General features: G+C 45.9%; 1 long non-coding RNA gene across 1 annotated transcript in view; it reads right to left on the bottom strand.

Annotated features, from left to right (window-relative positions):
* Window positions 1-12,319, bottom strand: part of LOC149865809 (uncharacterized) — a 37,876-nt gene extending 25,557 nt beyond the window's left edge. Inside the window, exon 1 of the long non-coding RNA XR_016441785.1 lies at window positions 11,974-12,319. This is a non-coding gene — a long non-coding RNA (uncharacterized LOC149865809). The remainder of the gene's footprint in view (window positions 1-11,973) is intronic.
* Window positions 12,320-16,661: the final 4,342 nt, after the last annotated feature.

The raw sequence follows: 16,661 nt of genomic DNA on the forward strand, positions 1-16,661 counted from the left end.
CACTGCAGGGATATGGAAACCAGATGTCTGGGTTTTCCCATCTGGGAAGCAGAATGCAGGCCCTTCACAGCATGGTCAATGCTGAGTTGTGATCAAGTATGCAGCTTCTGGCTCCACATAGTGAAACAGTGGCAGGGGACTCACTCACAAAAATGACAGGAACCAAGGGCAGTAGAACCCAGGGGAAGCCCAGCGAGCTCCACAACAGCAGGGCCTGCCTGGCCCCACCCCCCCAGGTTGAAGTCCCAGCCCCGGCTTCTGGCCTGGGACCACGTGGCTGCTCCATGCTGGAACTCCAGGTAAGGGGGGGAAGGCAGGGGAGGACCCCGGGCAGGGAAGGAGCCCAGGGAAAAGTGGCCCAGGGAAAAGCTGAGCGCGTGGGGGAAAAGCAGCCCCTTGCCTACCCTGTGGCCAGCGCCCTGTGCTGCAGCCATTTGCAGCCCACCTGGGGCTGTCTGTGCCTGCTCTGGACAGCACTGCGCAGGCTGCGACTGGCTGCAGCAGGGAGCGCTGGCCACAGGGCAGGCAAGGGGCCACTTTTCCCCTGCCGCACCCAGCTTTTCCCCAGGCTCCTTCCCGGTGCGGAGGAAAGTGGCCCCTTGCCCACCCCATGGCCAGTGCCCCACACTGCAGCTGTTTGCAGCCCACGCGGGGCTGTCTGGAGCAGGCACAAGCAGCCCCACATGGGCTGCAAGTGGCTGCAACAAGGGGCGCCAGCCATGGGGCAGGGAGGGGCCACTTTCCCACCCCTACGCTCAGCACCACTTTGTAATCTGGCCCCGCAGCCAGCCTGGGCCCTGCACCGGCTCCAGGCTCACCCGTTGGGGCTGCACATGGTAACAGCAGCTGCAGCCCCCACCCTGCTTGCCGCACCGGGCGGTGTTTGCAAGCTGTTGCCTGTGGGCTGCCGACCGTGTGAGCTCCAGGTGGGCAGCAGCAGCAAACACTGCCTGGCACTGCAAGAGGGGGGCTGCAGCTGCTGTCACCATGCACAGCCCCAATGAGCGAGCCCCAAGATGGCATGGGGCCCAGGCTATAAGAGGGTGCTGAGAGCGGGGAAAAGTAGGCCCTCACTCGACCTGTGGCCAGCGCCCCATGCTGCAGCCACTCGCAGCCCATGTGGGGCTGCCTGTGCCTGCTCCAGACAGTCCCGTGTGGGCTGTGAGTGCCTGCAGCAGACAGTGCCGGCCATGGGGTGGGCAAGGGGCCCCTTTTTCACCATGCTCAGCACCAGCTCTTTCCCTGCCAGGGAGCAGGGTGTCGGGGTTGTGCACTGCCCCCTGCCTGTACTGTGGGGCTGGGGGACACTGGGAATGAGCAAGTATGGGAGCCAGCAGGAGCACGGGGCCCACACCAGTGTCTTGGGGTCAGTGCCAGCAGGGCCCAGAGCAGGGTGGCAGGATCAGGGGGTCCCAGCCAGCAGGGGCTCTATGGAGCTGGGCCAGCTTCCCCCTCTCCCTGCTGGTGCAGCCCAGCCCAGCTTCACAGACCCCTGCCAACCTGTGGCCCGCTTTGGGCCCCACCAGTGCTGGCCCTGGGACATTGGTCCCAAGACATTGCGACATTGGTCCCAAGATGGTGACCAGGGGGCGGGGCACCTGTCAAGGGGTGGGGCTACCCATGTGGCCCTTGACAGCCTGCCAAAACTGGGTAAGCGGCCCTCCGCCCGAAATAATTGCCCACCCCTGGGGTAGGCCATGTCCTCAACAAGGATTGTGAGACAATGATGTGTCTGATGACAGAATTGGAGACCACAAGAGCGTAGTGCCTGTTCTCCATCACCCTGGGGAATGGGGAGTTGTGCAAGGGAGGCATCGTCCACATCAGTTGCGTGAAAATCAGTGGCCCAGTCATGCCTCAGACACCTGGGTTCTGTGTGGGTGTGTACGGGGAGCAGCATCCAGATGGGCAGCCATGATGTCCCTACCAACCAATCAATCAGGGGTGGCTTGGCTGTTCAGCTCCACTTGGGAGTCTTAGGCAGCCCAGGGAGCCTGCAGGGCATGCTGGGAGGTGTGTGAGAGCTCCCCCCCTACCTGCTGCTCTCAGGCTGTGCAGACAGGATCCAAGCCCTCTTCCCCACAAGGGCTAACATCTGTTCTGTTTCCTCCTGGCTGACTCTTGGGTGCTTAGAGTAAAGCTCAAAAGTTAAAGCACTTCTGCCGTGGGCTTCTTGAATGCCTGTTCTTAGCCTAAGGTGCCACCCTGCCCTACTTTCTGCCTGACTTCAGACTAACATGGCCAACTACTCTGTTCAAGGTTAACAGAGAGTTTTTGTGACCAGGATTTTAAATGGAAAAACTTTCATAGGCACTAAAAATTTACACAAAATCATTTAACCAAATGTGTACTAGGTGTTTTTCACCTTTGATCTGAGCTGAACCATCATACTCTTATGTGAACAGAATCTTCAGTTTCATTTGAAAATGCTTTTAAAAACCACCCCTAAAAGGCTCCAACTATGTCCCTGTACTAACAAATAGTATAAACAGTATGTTTTCTCCAGGGTTCTGGGCCCATGTCAGCCTCTGGGGAGTTCAAATCTACATCTTTCCCATCTCTCAGAAAAATGTCGTAAGCACAGTACTAAAGGCTAGGTTGCCCCTCTCCTTCTCCTACTTCAGCTGATAGGACATAGTTCAACCACTATTATAGTCAAGTCTGTCGGATTTATGAATCTAGAATGATGATTCTCAACCATGGTGACAGGGGATCTTAGCAAGGGTGCTGTGATGCATAGCCTCTTTGCCAGGAGGAAGACAATCAATTCTCCTCTCTCCTAGTATTGGGAGCCCCAGCATCCTACAGACAAGCAGTGCCTGTGGCTGCTCCCCACCCACACAGCTCCCAGATAGGTCTCTGTGCTGCCAGCAGTGGGCTGTGTTGTATGTGTACATGTGAGTGGATGGGAAGTCATCAGTCCATGGGGCTGCACTTTTCAATCCAGCTTGACCCCCTCCCCCATCCCTCCCATGCTCCCAGGGCTAGTTGGGGGGCAATGGGTACATGTGTCTTCAGTCACTTGCATTCAAGCCATCAGAGGAACACCATTTGCTCCATCAGGTATAGACAAGAAGCTGAGAGAGGGCAGATGGTGGAAAAAGTAGGGCACAGTAGGGTGAGGGCCTGTTCCCTATCACCCTCACATGACATGAGCTAGATTCTAGCTCAGTGGTTCTTAATTCTGAATAATTATGAAGGGGTGCCTTGAGGCTAAGAAGACTGAGAATCACTGATCTAGAAGACAGGAAGCAGGAGGGGGCATGTATCTGTAACCCAGTTGTTAGGCCATTCAGCTAGTGGGGAGGAAAACTAGGTTCTGGTCCCTGGACTATTTATGCATTTTACAATGTACAATGTACACTAGAGAAAAACAATAAATAAACCCGAAAGCAGGAGATAGAAGCTGTCCCAGCTTAGTCCCTAATCACTAGGCTGCAGAGTCCAGCTCCATGTTATGCTGTGTTTCCCCAGCCTCATCAGTCTTTCAGTCTTTGCTGTAAAGTGGCCTAGTTTCAGCAGCAGGGGAAGAAAGGAGAAAATAGTATCCTTGCCTTCCTTTACCTTGGTGATTAGGGCACAGTTGAGAGTTGTTTTCAGTCCTGAGGCTGAGACTATTAGGACCATGTTGTGGGTAATCCAGTCCATTAGTTAGAACTAGAGCCCAAGGTTGCCAGGGTGTCAGGATAACAGTCCCAAACTCAAAAGCCAGAGAGAGGGACCAGGATGCAAGGTGGAGTTCAAAAGCCTAAGATCAGTCCAAATGAATCAGATAAGCAGGAACAGGAGGCAAGACAAGCAGGCTATAGCTTTAAAGGCAAGGGAGAACCAGGGGGATTCAGTCTGTAGTCTATAGTACAGTAGTCTGTAGAGTATTCATTGAGTAGTCGTAGAACCCAGCTCTCCCACTTCCTAGACAAGTGCCCCAACCACAAGGCTCTTGTACAGAAGGTGAATACCGTCCCTACCCAAGTAGGTGTTTACCCTAAGGAAAGGACACAAGCCTCTAGATCCCAAGTGAACAGAGGTGCATAATATGTGACACCGAGTCAGATGACTAAGCACCAAAGAGGGGGTGGAGATCAGATGTACTCAATGTTCAGCACTTCTACTGTTTAGCTCTACAGTTCCCAATCAACATGAGGGTTTTTCATAGGTGCCTCACTCTCCCCATTGACTGATGTGTCCAGCTGCCTAAATTTTAGATGTCACAGCCTCTAAGTTGGATGTGCCCAGGGTGTCTATGTCAATCTGAACATGCATCACTAGAAGAAAGGAAGAGTCTCAGTTAGCAGTCCCTTTAGCTGATGCAAAGGCATTGCTGACAGACTTTAAAATAAGCCTTATCTATTCAAACTCAATCATCAGGACACAGGACGTTAAGAACAGAGCATTAAGCAAGGACAAATGCTGGGAAACCAAATGAGTAGGCAATTTCCATGACAGAATATAATGTGAACTCCCATAAAGAAATACATAATTTATTTCTTTTACCCAAGCTTTTATTAAACAAACTCTGTTAACAACCCTATAGGCCTTTGTTTATGGACTCTTACTCTCATTCTGAATGTACACAATTCTTGTTATGAAATGGCTTTATTATAGCACAATAGGAACTTTCTGATTCATGCCATAATTGTTATAATAATTATGTTTATTGTTATCTCTATGATAATGATATTTAGAAATTCCAGCTGAGACTGGGGGTATTGTGCTAGGTGCTGTATATATAAATAATAAATGAGAATACCTGCCAAAACAACTCCAAACTGGAACAGAAAAGGCAGACAAAGGGTGAAAGAAAGGAAATAAAGTTATCTCTGCTACATTTGTAATTTTTGCCCAGTGAGCTACACACTTCCCCCCGCTTTCTTCCAAATTAATCTCCATGTTACACAGCACTTAACTTTTCTCTTTTGATTTGATATTGCACCCTACTACATCAGGTTCATTCCCATAGGCTCTGATTTGGCCTCTCTCATCAGGCCACACTAATGGGACTTAAGCACATGTTCAAATGTTCTCCTGGATAAAGATGGATTTAAGAATGTACTTAAATACTTTCTGAGCTGGCATTCTGATTCATGGTCAGGCTCAGAAGTACAGAATACCCATTTTTTTGAAACTGGACCAAAAACTATTATTTAGAACCTAGAAATGTATTCATACTTTTAGGGCAATAGTTTATGTAATCTAACATAAACCATTAGTATTCAGCTAGAGCATCTTGTTCTAGATCTGCTGTTTAACTCAAAGACTTAGAGAGCATGTAACAATCAGCTCCTAAAATCACAGGACTGCATAACTCGTTAGGCTTATGATTGTATTTTTTATTCTTTTTACCAGCGTTGGAGAAAAGAAATTCAGTTCAGCAGTTGTTTTCAATCAATCAGTGCCGATAGGGTGCTTTTAGGTTTTGTGATTGGCATAGCAAGTTCCCCCTTCCTACTTTTAACTAATCCTAATTGCATGGATTTCACTGAATGTGTTCGCAGAATAGGGGTAACACAGCAGGATGCAGGATTGCAGAATCTGTCTTTCTGTGATGAGTATCTGTGCCTTGCTGCACCACTGCTACTCAGTTGACCTATAATCTGCTGCAGCTTGTTTGAACCTCTGGTCAATAAGCATAGGCTTACAACCCTTTGAGCACTATAGAAAAGCTCAAAAGGGCTGAAACTACATGTGCACAAGTAAGAACCTTTGTGGTAGGCTCTGAACTTTAAAGCTCTGGAAAATCCAGATAAACCTCAGAAACGATTTTTTTTTGCCTATGGGAATTTCTGATAATGGAACACTACTTTCCTGGCAAAGCAGCCAAGGCAAATTTGACTTCTCTCTTTCATATTCCCATGCCACGTTCTGTATTCTAGCCTTTCAATTTTCCTTCAAGTCATTCCTTAAATGTGCTTTTCCTGTTTCTTTCAACACTTATTTACCTGTCTAGCACTGTAACTTATCATGTGTCATTTGTAACATTCAGTTTATACCGTAAACTTACTATACACTGTGTACAGTTATGGTGATTTTAGATAATCAGTAATAAACATTCACAAAGAAGATGGTTCTGTTTTTGTTCAGTGGTAGGCATTCCATGATAGTGGATATAATAACATATTGTTCCTTTATAAAGTGCTTTTTATATCATCTTAAAAATACTGAGTATATTGGCCATCTAGCACTGTGCTTGAATTGAATAAACTGCAAAGAGGGGAGAGTTGCCTGAATCTATAATTCTTCTGTATTAAAAATTGGAATTAGATTCAGGCCTCTAAAAATGTAGCCATAAATGTTGCTCACAATCAGCCAGGAGGTTTCTCTAAACAGCAGCGCAAAGGTAATTGTCCTTGAGGAGCTAAGTATACTACCAATACCAATATAATATTTCAGCAGAACTTCTACTGCTTAAAGGGATAGTAATTACAATTTTATACAAAAATCAAAACTGGGCAAGGTTAAAAAAATCATCAATTTAGAAGCATGACCCCAATAGACAGATTTTCATACACTTGTTGATACTGAAAAAGAAAAAAAATGTTCTCTTTATAACATTCCAGGTACTTGCCTGTAACGGAATATAATTATCTATCCTGAATTTAACAGCCACAAACCAAATATTACCATTATGAACATTTGCAAAGAAAAATATTCTCAAGTAACTTACTATTCTGCTTTCCATTTGCTGACTTTGATGACATTTAAAAAAGCACACATTTTTGCCAATGGAGGAGAATCCAATTATAAAGAATGTTAGCTTTGAAATGACACATTATGCTGATGGGAAATTTTATAGAGATGACAGTTACACTAAGAAATCGATTTGAACATGGTGTGCAAGATAGGTAGTGACCTCATTATGTTTCTATTATTTATGAAAACCTGCTTACCTGTTTGTAAGGGTTTTGATATTTTAAAATAACACAACTCTGTGTACACAGCCATAAGTTAAAAAAATTATGACATACTGTTGCTTACTATAATGATCCAGTGCTTTAAACCGCTGTTGAATCCATCAGGTTTTGTTTCTGCAGTATAGCTTATGATCTTTTGCTTTCTACTTTGGGTTGTCAGCTATACATGCAGATAATGTGGAACATTAATTATGCTCACCCAAAAGGCATGATGCCTCTTTAGGTCCTGTACATTTGCAATTACTCTCTACTGAAGTTCCCAAGGTGCTATTTGAATATACTTGCTTACCTTGCCAGCAGCTGTAGAAGCTCCCCAAATATACACAAATCTTCTAAATATGAATTTAAATGAAATCATATTTCCATTATGGTTGTTTTCATTTGCAGATCGTAAATAATTAAAAATGTGATAGAGACTGAAAATTAGTGTTCTATATACCATTTTAAATAAAAATGAGAAGACAAGTTATTCATCATGATGGGTGACTGTTGTGACAATGAAGTCAATGGATATTCACCCATCGTGTAATATGAGTATCATATTTTGAAACCACAATCCATGCCAGGTGAATGAAGCCAAAAAATAAAGATCAATTCCCTTATATACCTACTGCTGTCACACATTGTTAGATGTAAGAAAGACTTTATTATTAAATATTTTAATTTTTTGAAACATTGAAATTAGCAAGGAAGAAAACACATGAATGTAGTGCTTTTGGTTCTGAAGGTGCTACACCCATCAGAAGACTTCTCCCAGATTTGCAGCATTTTGCAGATTATATTAAGAAAAGGGATGGGCAATTACTTGGGCCAGAGGGCCATTTAGGGAGTTTGGGTGAGCTGTTGTGGCCCAGGTCAGCCCCGTTCCACTCCGTCACACTGGGTCAGCACCCTCACCTGCAACACCTCTCCAAACTCCCTAAATGGCTCTGTCCGGGGGCCTGGCCCCGTGCTGTCACTTCCCAGTAATCCCGAGTTCTCCATGGAAACTGGCCCGGGACCCAGTGAGGGTGTGCTCAGCCAGGCAGATGGGATAGGGCTGTAGCCTGCCTCTGGAACCAGAGCCCATTGCTGGGATATGCTTGGAGCAGATTACGGGTCTGCCCTGTCACTGACCCACAATCCCAGCCCCAGTCCTAGCTCTGGCCCTGCATACCCATCCTGCTCCCAGATGCCATTCCCTGCCCACCATCTGCCTGACTGAGCATGTCCTGCCTGCATGAGTCCCAGGCTGGTCTTCATGGAGACCCTGCCTGCTTGCTCCATCCAGCACCCCTAGCAGTGAGTGTGAGACACAGGGGCTGGCGTGCCCGGGCAGTGGGGCCAGGTCTGGAGGTAGTGGCAGCGACACTGGCAGTGGCAGTCAGAAGGAGCCACTGCTGGGGTTGCTGGGAAGTGGAATCCCACCACCATGCCACCTCAGCCCTGCTGGGAGCAATGGGACCAGCCACTTGCATCATGGCCTGGGCTAACCTCTGTTTCTGGGCCACATGGGGCTGAGGGACCCACCATGGGCCAGATAAAATCCCTTGGTGGGCCAGATCCAGTCCATGGGCTATATTTTGCCCATCCTGTGTTTAAAAGCACAAAAGCATGGGCACAGTTAGTCCAGCCACAAATATGAGTATTACTACACCAGTCTCTTGTTACCAGATCTTCCTCTTACAGGTCTTTACAGAGCTTGTTGAAGTCAATGACTCCCAATGGCTTCAATCAACCTTGGATCAATGCCTTCATTATAAACCTCTGTAGTAAGCAAATTGCAAAACTGCTTCTTGGTCCAACTGCATGTTCTGTAACCCACAATGAATCTTGGCAAGTTGGAGAAGTTGCCCAATACATCTGAGAAATATTGTCCTAGATAGAAACATCATCCAGTACAATTATAATAATTATGTAACTTAGATTTTAATTTTTTCCAAATGTGAAAAGAAATATAAATGTAAAAAGGTATATAAATACAACTTTTCCTTAACTGTGGTTAATGGGAATATAGGTAATCCATGGTGGCTGTCAGCTAATACATAGTTATCATACTAATCAAGATATATTTCAAAATATTGTTTAGACTTGTTAACTTTACAATTAGTAGCTAAAGGGCATGTATGTCAAGCTTGGGGGCTAGCAAATATTTCCAGACAATGTAATCTATTTGAATGGCCATATTAGTATGAGGAGGAGACGTTGTTTAGCATAAGCTAATAGCATTATAGGCAGATTCTTAGACTCATTGTTAATGTGCAGACAGCATAGCAGTGAAATAACTGCTTTGTGTAAAGACAGACATCTCCACAGTTAATGGGAAAGAGTGGGATTGCCTATTCGCTCACATTCTTGAGCATCTTCTCTTTAGAAACTTGACACTGATATTCTCCTAGACAGGCATCAGCAAAGCCAGAACACATCTGTGATGTTATCAGTCCAAGTGGGCAGGATGCAGCAGCAGAGTGGTTAAAGCATCTTGCTACAGTTCCAGGGGTTTGGGTTAGAGCCAAAGGCCCAAACTTGTGCTAAAGGCTGCTTTCTGTTCTCATAGCTTAAATGGGCACCTAGCTATTCAGCTGGTGTCAAAGACATATTATTATGCTGCTAACCATATAGCTTTGTTGTTTTGCTGTAGGTTGTTGAAACTGGTGTGCCTTAACTATGTTATCCCTTGGAGCCATTATGCTTGTGGTGACTGTTGACCTTTCTTTGCTGAGTCTGTAAGGTTTTATAAGTTACATGTACTTAGATCAGGATGGGCAAAATACGGCCTGCAGGCCAGATCTGGTCCACCAAATGATTCTGTCCAGCCCCTGGCTGTTCCTCTGAAGGAGAACTGTATCTGGCTCATGGCTGCCCTGGCTTTTGGCACCTCTCACCCTTCTCCCTTCCCTATATCATAGCTGGCTATAGCAGCAGCAGCTCCACCTCCACCTCCAGTGGCCAGGCAGCCAATCCCCTCCCCAGCCAATCCCCTCTTCTGTCCCACAGTACCTGGTGTATGGTCCAAGGCAGGGGGCACTGAGCTCCTGGCCAGGCTTCTGCCCAGACAGGCCGTCTGCATGCAGCTCCAACCCTGTGGCTGTTCACGGACCACACAGCCCAGCCCCCAGTGAGAGTCAAAGCACAGGTATGGGTCTCCCCACTGGTGCAGGACAGGGTGCAGGGGGAAGAGGGCCATGAGCCATGTGTTATCCGTGCTCTCCCAGGCCAGACTGGGGCCTGGTAGGGGCATGGATGCCACTAACATGGTGCCATGCTGTGTTCCCACGTGCTGCTTAGGGCTGTGACACATGGGCACAACTGGTGCAGATGGCATGGATTCTACCTGAGCCTGGTGTGGCTCCTGGTTGACTCCAAGTCCCCAGCACATGGCTGAGTCAGGCAGGAGCTGCACCAGCCACTCCAGCTGTGCCCATGTGGTCTGAAGCAGTGCATGGGAACACAGCATGGCTCCAGTCGAACCCGGCCATGTGCCAGGGACTTGGTGTGGTGGAGGAGGTGCAGGAAGAATGGGGGGAACACAGTGGAGCACCAGCCTAGCCCAGCACAGATAACCCACGGCTCCCAGCCCCTTCTCCCTGCACCCCATCTCCCACTGTGAGCCCCTAGAACATGGCCAAGCCGAGCTGGTGCCACATGGTGTTCCCACACATCACTTCAGGCCACGTGGGTACAGCTGGCTGGCATGGCTTCTGCCAGACTCAGCTACATGCTGGGGATATGGGATGTGGGAGGGGTCTGCAGGGGGAGCTGTGGGGAGCTTGTATGTGTATGTGTCTGTGCGCTTGTGTGTGTCTGCACGTGTGTGCAATTATTGATAGTGCTTAACACAATGTAGTCTCAATCCCTGACGAGAGGCTCTACTGAAATATGAATAGTAACAGTGTTAGGCTAGCAATGGTTCCTCCAGTATTTGTCCGAGTGTTTATGACTTCCGGTATGGTGCTCCATCTCATTCTGTTAAGTAGCCAGTAAATCTTTATTTTATTTAAGCAATACTGGACTGTTATTCAAGACAGCTTCTGCTAGGCAAAACCAAGCAAAAATTGTTCATCTTGGGGGAGGTGAAATCATGTGGATATAACTCTGCTGTGCCATGGCTCACAGGCATGAAGACTGCAAATATTCCTGAAAGGATCAGCTAGTAAGGATCACTGCAGGCACAAAGAAGGTTAAATGAGCTATAGGGTATGAAGTTACAACAGCAGTTACAATCTTATATCAGACTCCCAGGTTCCCAGATTTTGACTTGAACGCTAATTACAGAGCCACAGTCATGTCTTCATAAAAAATGCTGCAGGAAGCTTTCTATTACATGATGTTTTTTGTCATGAAAGGCCTCTTGATGGAATGCTTGCATGTGTAAGAAAATTTAAAGGATAACAGTCTCACAACAGATCATCTTTGCTGATGTCCTATTAAAAGTACCAGTGAATGAAAATATATGCTCAAGGCTGATACTTAAAATAGACACAAAAGAAATGAAGTAGATGTTTTCTTTCCTGTAATATAAACCGTCATATTATCCATCCTTACTAGGTTGTGGTCACATCAGATCTCCTGAGCGAAGCAAGTTTTGGATGGAAGACTTTTATGAAACTAATGACAGCTACAGGAAGGAATTAGGTATTCAAGAGATAGTATTCTTCCTTCCACATAAGTATACCGGCATGATGCAAAGGGACACAGTGCTGCTAGAGGTCTTTTGAACAAGATATACAGCTAAGGTTCACATGGCTTTTCACAAGAGAAATAGGTTTAGGTGGTCCCATAACTAAATTTGATGCATAATAATGTTTGACTTTAAATTATGCTGCAGATTTACTTGGATACAATAACTGTATTTACTGTTCTATTCTTTCTATAACAATACTGTGCAAAATATTTGTTATATTTCATTGCAGAGATGACTTCATTTTAGTAAGAGATGTACTGATCCTGATGACTGAGCATAGAAAAAGTGTCAATTGATAGTAGTCTGCTCAGGAGTAAAAACTTTTCATAAAATACAAACCCAGTGCTTAAATTTAGGGCCCTTAAAACCCGTGTGCCATGCACACACCCCCACACTTACCTGCCTCTCCGGTGGCAGGGAGGGGAGGACAAGCTGCCAGTGGGTGGAGTGGTCCCTAGGCTGGGCGTGGTGGTGCTGGTCCTTTCTTCCACAGCAGCAGCGCCCCCCTGGTGGCACCCACCCACAGGCACCCAGCTTGAGTGGTACCGAGGGGTACCGCAGCCACAGAGAGAAGCACCAGGCCCTCGCACAGCTCAGGCAGGCAGGATCTGGAGGGTGGGGGAGAGTGGAGATCAGAGCCTGGTGCTTTGCTCCATGGCTATAGGGGCAGTTTACTGCACCCTGAGTCATTTAAGGTGCATTACGCTGCTGAATTTCCTACAGTGGCTGGAATTTATGTGCAATATGCTGCTGAGGAGTGAAAACACTGACATCGTCAAAGCAGTGTAAAAGCATTTAGCCCATTTTTAAAGTGTCGTGCACACAGGCCCCTCGTTTCATCTACACATGGCCAACCTTTCTAGATAAGCAGAGACAGACCCAGTAGTGTCTGCATCCTATTACAGGTTTTTATTTTAATCTGTAACTTTGGGACCCTTGGGAGGAAAGGCACTGTTTAAATATAAGACATTATTATCATCCATGTGTCTACAGCCAATGTGATATCTGAATACTTTTTGCTGACTTTATCATTCAGAAGGCTTCTTTTTTTCCTTTAGACTTTAAGTTAAATCACAGTGTCCCACATCCACTGTTTCAGCAACCATATTTGGAATTAGAATTTTTTTTTTCAAAACATGGGAACTATTATCTTTGCAGGTAATTCAAGTTTCTATTTAAAAAAGCAAAGAAACCTTCCATGATTTTCAGGCTCTGCTGGAATTCTGCAAGTAAGAAATGTAATTTACACTTAGTAATGAAACTTGAACTGATTTGTATTTTAAAAAGCAGGGTAGTATATGCACCAGTTGCTCACAGACAGATCAGAATATTAATATGGAAAACAGATTTTGGTTTCTGGGAGCAGCTGACTTACTGCGCCCCACTTGGGTGATGCGTCCACTGTACAGAGATGATTTCAAAGAACTGCTTAATGTAAAGTTGAGCAGGAAAAAAATATGAATTAAAAACAGCCAACTCAGCTGGAAGCTCTACAATTGCAATGTCACTGAAATTAACTTTCAGCTGGTGAAATTTTTACATCTATTTATAGGGGCCCATCATTGTATTATCTGAGAGCTTTCAGTAGGTTGAAAACAAGTTGTCATCATTTGAAGACACTTCTGAATGGTAAACAGTTCAATTACAAATTCTTTGCCATTAAATTATCTTTTGTTAATTGCTCTTTTGCATGTAATTATCAGTGTGGATTTAATAAGCACAGAAATATCACTACATGCAAAAAGTAAAAATAAAGCTGGGGAAAAAAAGACTAAAAAAGGAAACCCATGCTTGGCAATCAAACTCTTTAATTAATCTGAGAACACCATTTTGGCTTATTCTTTCTCAGCAAGCACCTCCGGGCAAGAGAGTCATCATAACAACTCTGTAAAGTAAAGTAAGTGATAGGCTGATTGCCATGGATGGAAAAATTTGGGTCATACTGGGGTAAACATCTGGAAGGGAACATTGATGGTGCTGAGGACAAGGCTAAATTTGTGGGGAAGAACATACAAGATTTAACAATGCTTGGTGAGAGTGGCTAAACTTTGCATGTAGCGATTAAAATTAGAGAGGGGCAAAACCAGAATATTTTTGAATATGGGTTCATTGGTAGGTGTGTAAGGGTGGCTAACTTATGCCTTTGCTACTTGGCCCCACAACTATGTGCCTGTATTGTGTATATGGTGATGTACAGACAGGATTGGCTCTAACTGAAGAATCTAGAGAACTTTATACATATAGTAGAGAGATACTAACATGTACTTGTTGGGAAGTCAAGAGAGAATGGCTATTTCTGATATACAGGACTAAGAATCATAGAGAATTAGGGTTGGAAGGGACCTCAGGAGAAAGAATATTCAAGACAGATTCATCAAGTATCATGTGCATGAACATAATAAAAGTTCCAAAATGTGGACTATGGCAGGTCTAGCCCTTCTGGGTGGTAGTAACAGCCAGCAGGTGGCTAGTGTGCCCCCCACTGCAGCTCTTCTGAACTGCCACAATGCATCTTGCCTGCCATGCCCTGATGGAACAACTAATTCTGCAGAAGATATCCCGAGCCTTAGAACGGGATTTGCCTTTGGGTCACTTGTCTCCACCCTTTTCATACCAAGGTCCTGACCCTCTTGGTTCAGACCTACTTGCTTTAGCTCCTACCTTTAGCCCTAGGCCCACATATTTCAGTCTTGGCAACAGCTGGGAACTAAGTCCCATGGTCAGGGCTCTGGGCCCTCCTGAACCTCCAGCCTTGAAGGGGTTAAATCACCCCCACACACACACTATGTGACTCTCTTAGCTACAAGGGGCAAATCTCTCAGGGTGCTTTAAGGAGTCTGAAGTGAGGCATCCTTATTCTGTCTTGGTCACATGGCAGGGAAAAACATTCTTACCCACCAAGACTCCTTTTATTGCTTTTATTGCTTCTAGGAACTGCTGGGGTCCGCCTGGGAGTCCAGCTTTCTCTTCAGCCAAGGCTCGAATGCCCTCTCACCTGGGGCAAGCAGCTTTCTTGCATGGCTCCACTCTGCCCTGTCCTGCTGGGCTGCGGAGGCCCTGGGGGAGGGCAGAGCCTGAGCCCATATTAGGCAGCACATAATCCCCACCCCATGCACAGGTCTGTGAGGCATGAGTCCCCGCTGCCCCCTCAAGTGTGCACAGCAATGGGGAGGTGGCCCCACCTCCCCCCACCCCCCAGACAAACCACCCACAGCCCCATTCCACTGGTGCCCTGCAGCCATGCATTGTGGCCCCAGCGCCCCAAACCTTACACAGGCACCAGCTGGGCAGCACTAGCAGCCCCAGACGTAGCCACAGACCCAGCCGCAGCCCTGCCCACCTCCTTCCCTCCCTCCCTATGGGGGCCTCAATCCCCCCACCCCCACTTACCTGCTGGAGCTGCTCTCCAGGCTGCCTGGCGGCCATGTGCATATACATACTCATGGTGTCCCCTGCCTGACTGCCCTCCTCCTGCTCCCTGCAGCCCCAGGCAAGCTGGAACTCTGACAGCCCACAGACTGCTCTTTGCAAAACTCCAAAGTCTGTGGGTTTCTCTGCTAAAATGAGAAATCTGCAGTTTCCCCTGGTAAAGGTGGAAATCTGTGTTTTATTCTGTTTTCTGTGGGAAATGGAAAACCTGGATCCCTGCTCATCAGTCTCTGCTGCCTCGCAAAGTGCTTGCCCTTTGGCTGCAATTCCTTCAGCATTCAGCCACTCTTTGGCAGAGCCATAGGCTGTTCTAGGGACCTTATCCCTCCTCCTTGCACTGCTTGCTTTTCCCTGGAGGCCCCTACCTTTCCTCCCTTGAATTTCTTTCTCTCTGGGCTATAAACATCCTGCTCTTAAAGGACCTTTGCAGATCCTGCTGGTCCTGTCATCTTCCCACAGTTATAGGGCAAAGGTTCCCTGTTACAGGATCCATTGCAATCAGTGGCTAAACTCCCACTGGCATCAACAAGAGAGAAGTCAGACTCAAAACATGTTCAACTCCTTATGTCAGCCAACAACCCACATGAACTAACAAAGAAGATTCAATAGAGGGAACAGTAGATGTGCATCTAACTGTTGTTACAACTCTTTTACTAAGAGAAAACATTTATTTTGGCAGTTGCTAAGCAAGTTAATAAGCTGCTGCAGAAGATTAAAGAAGAAATTATTACCAAAAGAGAAAGTGGTATAGCATTGAGTTCTGTTTTATTTTATTTTATTGAGAAAACAAGAACGGATCTAGCTTTATATCTTTTTTTATTCTAAAGATACTGTTTTATTTGGTGTTGTTTAATGGTACTGCATAGACCTGAAAATTCTCTGTCTATAGTGAACCACTTCCCACAGTGCTGTAATGCTGAGCTATCCACTCCCTTGACTAAACAAAAAAATTGATACTGATAGCCAAACTAAAAGGTGTGTGTGAGGTGGGGGGGGACAATTAGGGTACTAATCCAAGGACACTTAGCAGGGGTGCAACAGTCTTAGCCATTGCTTATGCTTCTTCAGCTCCCACGCCACTGGAAACAGTCTGATCCTGTCCACTGCCTTCAGGATGAAGAACTGCCTAGCTATGCTTCTGATTGATATACTAAAAACCATAGATGAACAGTATTATTGTAAACCTTCTTGTCTTGCCTGGCCATGGGCACATCTAGAATTTTGAAAAGGGGGGTGCAGATAGTGTGGTGCATCATCACACATAAAACAGCACATCATTTTCTCCAGTTAAAAATAAACTAGAAACTTTACTAATACACTAGGGGCCTAGGGCTGCATTATTCAGTTTAAGATTGAAATACAAACAAACTTCATTGCAATGATTTAAAAATAATCTGCAGGGCTATGAAATAGAAGATTCATTCCCAGGAGCAGCTAACAGACTACAGAATTGCAGAAGAAAGGCTAGCTTGCTTAGTGGAACACTGAGAAGACTAAAAAGGAGAGAGGGTCATTAACACCTGGAATGAAGAGTTTAGAAGAGATAAGGTAGATTATAATTCATCATGAAGTCAAGGGACTCCCTCAGTCACTACCTAACTTGAAATGCTGCCACTGCCAGGCAGTTTTTTTAAACTTTGGGTGGGAATCAAAGGAGG

Source organism: Crocodylus siamensis, chromosome 4, assembly GCF_052110815.1.
Source record: "Crocodylus siamensis isolate JL-2025a chromosome 4, ASM5211081v1, whole genome shotgun sequence".
Lineage (NCBI taxonomy): Eukaryota > Metazoa > Chordata > Crocodylia > Crocodylidae > Crocodylus > Crocodylus siamensis.